We start from the raw sequence: 8573 nt of genomic DNA, 5'->3' as shown, positions 1-8573 counted from the left end.
TGCTCGAAATCACACCGAAGTAGCCAAAGACAACCAAATAGCAAACCCTAGATGCATGTCGGTATGGCTCAGCGCCCTTGAAGAACCTAGAGAAGGCAAGCATAGTATTAGAGGCGCCATTGGAGGCTTAGGAGTTTACGGGAGATCACCGGAGAAGACCGGAGAAGAAGGTCAGCGGTTGAAGGACCTAGGGTTAGGTTTAGTGGTTGAGAGAGCAGAGGAGATGAGAGAATACAGAGGCGGCGGTCTCTGAGGAATGAGGTAGGGTTAGAGGTCGTTTTTGATAAAAATGGAAGGGATTAATACGGGTCGTTGATCTGAGAGATCAACGGCAGGATTTAATTGGGGATGGGTCGGGTTAGGTGGGTTCAGGGTTTGGGTCGGGTGGTTTGGTTAGATATTGGGCTGGGGTTGGATTTAAATTGGGCTACAATTGAAAGCAAATCTGGCTACATTTTAAATGGCCACTTTTCCCCTATATAAGTTATAATAAATGATAAATAAATTTCTGGAAAATAATTTTTTGTACTAAAATGATTTAAAATAGAAATTTAACATTTTAAAAATATAGGAGATCAACTTTACGCATATAAAGGTAGTTATACATTAAACGGGCTAATATTGTAATTATATGCAATTTAGCTTTAAAAATATAAAAATGCAATTATAAAAATGCATAAAAAATATTTTGGCATAAATATAGAAATTAAAGGACTAAATCATCACAACAATAATTTGAGGGATAATTATTGGGGATTTTATGAATAAAAGGGAAGGAAATAAATCAGTTTAAATCCTTAAAATTATGGGAAAAATTATAAAACCTTGTGCATGCTTATATATGCATATTTATGCTATTTTGAAGGTATTTATACACATATAAAAAATATAGGGAAAAGTTGGGTATCAACAACTGCCCCTCTTTACCCCGGAAGGATGAAAGAGTTTTCGGGTAAAAAAATGATGGCCAATTTTGACCGGACGGGATGTTTTGAAAGACGGAGGCCGGACTCCGATTTTCGAGTTGCCTACATATCCCTGCTTTTACAAGAATCAGGCCATGTGTAGTTCTGGATTCATTTGCGGAATATGCCGATGAAATTACTACAAGAACGGACATGCGATGCGGAAGCGGCTACGGTGAGCGGTTAAGGCTAGGGACGGTTGGAGGGAACTGGAGCGAGATTGCTCCTGCTAGGATAGCAGTTGCTTACTGGTTGCCTGCAGATAAAAAATTCTACAAACGTATTTGCAAAAATTTAAGCATGATGCAAATTCCCTTTGGACCATGAAAGTTGTCTTCAGACGGTTAAAGATGACGTCCTTGGACCATGACATCCTGGGCCACGACTTATTTATTGAGGGATTCGCAGGCCATGAAATGATGTTCTCGAGCCATGACAATGGTGCCTCCGAACCATGACGGCTTTGAATAATGATATGCAAGTTTGAGAGATCCTCATGTCGTGGCATGGTGTCTTCCGACTATGAGGATGATGCCTTTAGTCTATGACGCCTTCGGATAGATTGGCGATATTTCAGCCCATGATATGCAGTAATATGATGTTAACGAGACAAGGCTAGTCTTGTTAAATGGAGGGCAAAGCTTAGCCCGATCGAAAAGCAAATAAATAGCACTAAAAATAGAGCAATATTTGTGCAAAGAGAGACAATGCTTAGTCACATGCAGATGGGGAGGCAAGGATTAGCCTCATGCAAATGCGGAGGCAAGAATTAGCCTTATGCAAATGTGGAGTCAGGGATTAGACTCATGCCAGCGGGGAGTCAGGGATTAGACTCATGCAAATGGGGAGGCAGGGATCAGACCCATGCAGTTATAGAGTCAAGGATTTGACTCATGCAAGTAGGGATTCAGGGATTAGCCTCATGCAGGTATGGAGTCAAGGATTAGACTCATGCAAGGAGGGAGGCAGGGATTAGCCTCATGCAAGTATGGAGTCAAGGATTAGACTCATGCAAGTAGGGAGGCAGGGATTAGCCTCATGCAGGTATGGAGTCAAGGATTAGACTCATGCAACAAGGGAGGCAGGGATTAGCCTCATGCAGGTATGGAGGCAAGGATTAGCCTCATGCAGTTATGGAGGCAAGGATTAGCCTAATGCAAATAGGGAGGCAAGGATTAGCCTCATGCAAGTAGGGAGGCAAAGATTAGCCTCATGCAGTTATGGAGGCAAGGATTAGCCTCATGCGTATGGGAGGCAAGGATTAGCCTCATGCAAATAGGGAGGCAAGGATTAGCCTCATGCAGTTATGGAGGCAAGGATTAGCCTCATGCAAGTAGGGAGGCAAGGATTAGCCTCATGCAAATACGGAGGCAGGGATTAGCCTCATGCATGGAGCAAGTAGTAAGTAAAAGTAGCATATGTCTTAGCTGGAGATGCATATTCGGTGTCTGATGGCCTGATTGATAGAAATCTTGCTATGTGCATATATTTGCGGATGTTATCGTTACGCCAGATGTGCCTGCGTTCAAAGAAAAAATTGTAAGTTTTGTGGGGGAAAGGTTGGTTCGTGCTCCTCTCGGCTGGCTTTGCTTTGCTCTGTTCTGAAAACCTTTCGAGTTCCCCTAGGTGACACCTGACCGTTATGGAAATAGAATCTTCGAAAATATGCAATTATTGATAAAAATAGAGTTGTTTTGGAAACGTATTGATATGTCAAATAATTTTGATGAACTAGTGACTGTAACACGCTTCGAAGGCATTGCAACTCTCTCATATTGGAATTTTGAGGGTCCTCCTCAAAATTCTGCCCCAGTTTCTTAACTGATTGCTGACCGTCTGACACATGCTGGCGTTGGCTGGCCTTGCTCTGGAATTTTGAGGGTCCTCCTCAAAATTCTACCCTAGTTTCTGATCTTGGGGGAAATGAAAATTTTATTATGGTATGACCGAACCCATAAGGCTGCCTACGTATCCCCTCTTAAACGGGAATTAGGTCAACCGTAGTTCAATTACCTCAGATAAAGAAATGTAAAACAATCTAAGCATAGTATCTTTTGACTGCGTCTAAATTGATGGGATTTGGCCAGATTTCCCTGTGCATTTCTGCGAGTATGAGTGCTCCTCCTGTTAGCACCCTATGAACCATGTACGGACCTTTCTAGTTGGGAGAGAACTTCCCTTTGGCTTCATCTTGATGCGGGAAGATTTTCTTCAATACCAGCTGCCCTGGTGCGAACTGCCTTGGTTTGACTCTTTTGTTGAAAGCTCTGGATATTCTGTTCTGATAAAGTTGGCCGTGACATACTGTGTTCATCCTATTTCCATCGATAAGGGCCAATTATTCATAGCAACTCCTTATCCACTCTGCATCACTGAGTTCAGCTTCCTGTATGACTCTTAAAGATAGAATCTCCACCTCGGCTGGGATGACAGCCTCGGTACCATAAACCAACATGTATGGAGTCGCCCCGGTTGATGTGCGAACCGTGGTGCGGTACCCCAATAGGGCAAAGGGTAACTTCTCGTGCCATTGTTTGTGGTTCTCTACCATTTTCCTTAGTGTCTTCTTGATGTTTTTGTTGGCGGCTTCTACGGCTCCATTCATCTGAGGTCTATAGGTTGTGGAATTCTTGTGCTTGATTTTGAAAGCTTCACATATAGCTTTCATCAGATCACTCTTGAGGTTGGCGGCATTGTGAGTAATAATGGACTCGAGAACTCCGAATCGGCAGACGATACGATCCTTGACAAAATCTGCGACGACCTTCTTGGTTACACCTTTGTAAGATGCGGCCTCTACCCATTTTGTGAAATAATCGATGGCAACCAGAATAAACTTGTTCCCGTTTGAAGCAGTGGGCTCAATTGGACCAATAACATCCATTTCCCAGGCGGCGAATGGCCAAGGTGAGCTTGTTGCATTGAGCTCGTTTTGGCGGCACTTTTATCATGTCGGCATGCACTTGATTTTGAAAGAATTTGCGGACATACTGAATGCAATCCGTCTCCATGGTCATCCAAAAGTAACCTGCTCTGAGTATCTTCTTAGCCAAGACGAAACCATTCATGTGGGGACCACACGTCCCAGCATGCACATCCTCAAGTAACTTAGAAGCTTCCTTTGCGTCAACACATCTTTGTAGGCCCAAATCGAGAGTTCTTCTGTACAAGTTCCCTCCGCTATGAAAGAAGTGATTCGACAGTCTCCGGAGTGTGCATTTCTGAGTGTGATTTGCATGCTTCGGGTATTCACCTTTTTATAAGTATTCTTTGATGTCATGGGACCAGGCTTTCCATCCACTTCTTCCTCGACATGAGCATAATACGCTGGCTGATTGTGGATCTTCACTGGAATGGGATCAATGTAGTTCTTATCTAGATGTTGTATCATGGATGACAAAGTGGCCAATGCGTCGGCAAACTCGTTCTGAATTCTGGGTACATGTCGAAACTCTATCTTTGTGAACCTCTTTCTCAATTCCTACACATGGTGCAGATATGGCAATATCTTGGAATTCTTGGTGGCCCACTCTCCTTGTACCTGGTGCACAAGAAAATCTGAACCACCGATTACCAGCAGCTCTTGAACGTTCATGTCAACTTCCATGTTGAGTCCTAGTATGCAGGCTTCATATTCTGGCATGTTGTTGGTGCAGGGAAATCTGAGTTTAGCAGATACCGGATAATGCTGACCCGTTTCTGATACCAAAACTGCTCCTATGCCCACTCCTTTGAAATTTGCGGCTCCGTCGAAAAACATCCTCCAACCGTCATATGTTTCAGTAATGTCTTCTCCCACGAATGATACCTCTTCGTCAGGAAAATACATTTTCAAGGGTTCGTATTCTCCTCCCACCGGGTTTTTAGCAAGGTGATCTGCCAATGCTTGTCCTTTGACCGCCTTTCGAGTTACGTAGACGATATTGAACTCACTTAATAGTATCTGCCATTTGGCCAACTTTCCAGTCGGCATGGGTTTCTGGAATATGTACTTCAGAGGATCCATCCTGGATATGAGGTATGTAGTGTAGGCATAGAAGTAATACCTCAGTTTCTGAGCTGTCCAGGTCAAAGCATAGCAAGTGCGTTCAAGCAGAGAGTACCGTGCTTCGTAAGGTGTGAACTTCTTGCTCAAATAGTATATGGCCTGCTCCTTCCTTCCTGTCTCGTCATGTTGTCCCAAAACACATCCGAAGGCTCCATCTAGTACAGATAGATAGAGTAGCAGAGGTCGTCCCGGTTCTGGCAGGACCAGCACTAGCGGTGTGGACATGTATTCCTTGATTCTGTCAAAAGCTTTCTGACAATCCTCTGTCCAGCTTGTTTCAGCATCTTTCCTCAACATCTTGAAGATGGGTTCACATATGACTGTGGATTGTGCTATGAAGCGACTGATGTAGTTGAGACACCCTAGGAAGCTCATCACATCCTTTTGGCTCTTAGGCGGCAGTAACTCCTGAATAGCCTTGACTTTTGACGGATCTAGTTCGATCCCTCGACGACTGACAATGAATCCCAATAATTTTTCTGCGGGAACCCCGAATGCACATTTTGCGGGGTTCAGTTTTAAGTTGTACCTCCTTAGCCTGTCAAAGAACTTCCTCAAGTCTGCTATGTGATCTGCGGCCTTCTTAGATTTGATAATAACATCGTCCACATACACCTCTGTTTCTTTGTGTATCATATCATGGAATATGGTTGTCATGGCTCTCATGTAAGAGGCCCGAGCGTTCTTCAAACCGAGTGGCATCATCTTGTAACAATATACACCCCATGGTGTAATGAAGGCTGTCTTCTCTGCATCTTCTTCATCCATCCAAATCTGGTGATAACCCGCGAAGCAATCTACAAAGGATTGGAGTTTATGCTTGGCGTAGTTATCAATCATGATGTGTATATTTGGCAGTGGGAAGTCGTCTTTGGGACTTGCTCTGTTTAGATCTCCGTAGTCGACACATACTCAGACCTTCCCATCTTTCTTAGGAACTGGCACAATGTTAGCTAACCAGATTGGGTTCTCAACCACCCTGAGAACTTTGGCTTTGATCTGCTTGGTAACTTCCTCTTGATTTTCAGGCTCATGTTTGGTTTGAACTTTCTGAGTTTCTGCTTGACTGGCGGACACATGGGGTTAATGGGTAACACCTGAGCCACTATGGACGTGCTCAAACCGGTCATGTCATCATATGACCATGCAAAAATGTCCTCATACTCTCTAAGGAACCGGACGTACTCTTCTTTCTCTGTTGGTGACAAGTGAATGCTGATGCGGGTCTCCTTGATTGTCTCGGCGTCTCCCAAATTTATTGCTTCGCTCTCGTCCAGATTGGACTTAGGCTTATTCTCAAAATTTTTAACCTCCCTGAAAATTTCCTTAGGTATCTTATCCTCTTCCTCTGAATCACTATTCTCATGTTGCGTTGCCTCATTACATGTCACAGTCACTGGTTCATCAGGAAAAGTAATAATAATGCTGTAGAAAAGAAAAATGTAAAGATAGTAGTGAATAATAAAGAGCGAATTCATTTGATTAAAACTTGAAAAAAATTGTCCAGACAAAGTACGACTCGATGAATCGAGCATTTATTTTGAAACAAGTAAAACTTAAAACAAAATTACGGGAAATCATAAATGCCTAGAATAGCTTACAGAAGTAAATTCTGCCAAGCTACCCAAGGACTTGGCGGGCTCGAGATGGTGTGGTGGTCCAGTTCCTGAGAGTAGCTCCCTTCGCCACAGTCTGAATAGTGAGGCCTTCTTCCTCATCCTCCTCAATTATGGCACTGCAATCCATGTCCTCATCCTCCAAGAACAAATTCTTCAACCCTGCTAGCGCTTCTTCTTCTGCGGTCCCCCATATTGTGTCAGCTTGGTGAAAATCTTGTTCCAGACGTGGCACTGGCTGCTCAAGTGGGTAATATGGTCCGCGCCATGGAGGCGACCAATCATTATATTCCTCCCATGTGTATTGATATCCAAGTCCAAAGGTGGTACCACGATTTTTCAGCCGTATTGGTTTAGTGATACCTTGGAGGTTCTTTCCCAATCCTTTGCCGGGTTCATATCCAGACCATGCTAATATAATTTCTATCTTTTTACTCCACCATTTGTCCTTCTCGACAGCATTGACCCGCTCGATGTGATGGTAGGTTTCCCCTCCTAGCCTTCTTCTATGTCCAATGGCCGGGATGGTCTGACTAGTGTAGATGGGGTTACTTCCATCTCCATGAATGATTACCTCTTGGCGGTTCCATTCAGACTTTACGGCTTGATGTAGTGTGGAAGGCACGACTCCAGCAACATGGATCCATGGCCGGCCCAACAGAAGGTTATATGAGGCCGGTATGTCAAGAACTTGAAAATCAACGTCGAACCAAGTTGGCCCCATTTGCAAACAAAGGTGGATTTTCCCGATCGTGGCCCTCTGGGACCCATCCAAAGCCTTCACATTCATGCTTCCTGCCCGTATCTCATGGAAACCTTTGTCCAACCTTTTCAGAGTGTCCAATGGACAGATGTTTAGGCTCGAACCTCCATCAACCAAGACCCTGGCAATGAACTTGTCTTCAAATTGCACCGTAATATGCAATGCTCGATTACGACTCCGTCCCTCGGGTGGTAGATCATCTTCGTGGAAGATGATCTTATGACTTTCTAGTACTTGACCAACCATGTTGGCCATTTCTCCGCCGGTGATGTTATTGGGTACGTAAGCCTCGCTCAACACTTTCATTAAGGCGTTCTTGTGTGCCTCTGAATTCTGCAAGAGTGATAGGATGGATATCTGAGCAGGGACTTTGTTCAGATGGTCAACAACAGAGTACTCCTTTGCCTGTACTTTCCTCCACAGGTCATCTGCCAGTCGCAATGATAGGCTGCCTAGCAGTGGCCTCCTTACTTGAACCTCCCAGGTGTTCAGGTGTATAGACTCTCCCGGTTCTAGTCATTCCTTGTGCAGCGTTAGATTCCTCTACCTTGGCCTTCCCCTTCCGCCGAGCCTCGGTGACATAATCCCAGGGTATTGCTTTTGAGTTGAATGCGGGTGTGGTTGATACTGTCACAATGAAGGGTGTGACCACTTCTACTTCAAATGGAGTGGGGGTGGCCGCGGGCGGAGCCACTTCTACCTCGAATGGTACTGATGCAGTTACCTCAACCTCGATCAGTGCCTGCTTCTGAACCACAATAGGAGTAAGTGTAACTGTAACCTTAGAGTCATCGCCTTCTCGAATAAGCCCGATCGACCCCTCAGGGTCCCATTCTTCATTTGTCTCTATCACATGTACACCATCACCTCTGTGATCAGGGAGGGGATTGTTGCGGACATTAGGTGCGACTTCCTTTGCTTGTATGACCTTGTTGTCAATTAGCGTTTGGATCTTATCCTTCAATGTCCGGCACTCAGCAGTGGTGTGCCCTTTCATACCAGAATGGTACGCACAAGTTTTGTTCGGATTGACCCACTGGGATGGATTTTCTAATGCTACAGCAGGAACAGGAGTGACATAACCGGCGGCTTTCAACCTTTCATATAATTGGTCGATGGGCTCAGCAATGGCGGTATACTGTCTGGGTGGCTTGCGGTCGAAGTTTGGTCGTGGTCTTGGA

Source organism: Nicotiana attenuata, unplaced genomic scaffold (assembly GCF_001879085.1).
Source record: "Nicotiana attenuata strain UT unplaced genomic scaffold, NIATTr2, whole genome shotgun sequence".
In the NCBI taxonomy this organism is placed as follows: domain Eukaryota; kingdom Viridiplantae; phylum Streptophyta; class Magnoliopsida; order Solanales; family Solanaceae; genus Nicotiana; species Nicotiana attenuata.
The sequence above is the reverse complement of the archived record's forward strand: the minus strand, read 5'-3'. Positions refer to the sequence as shown.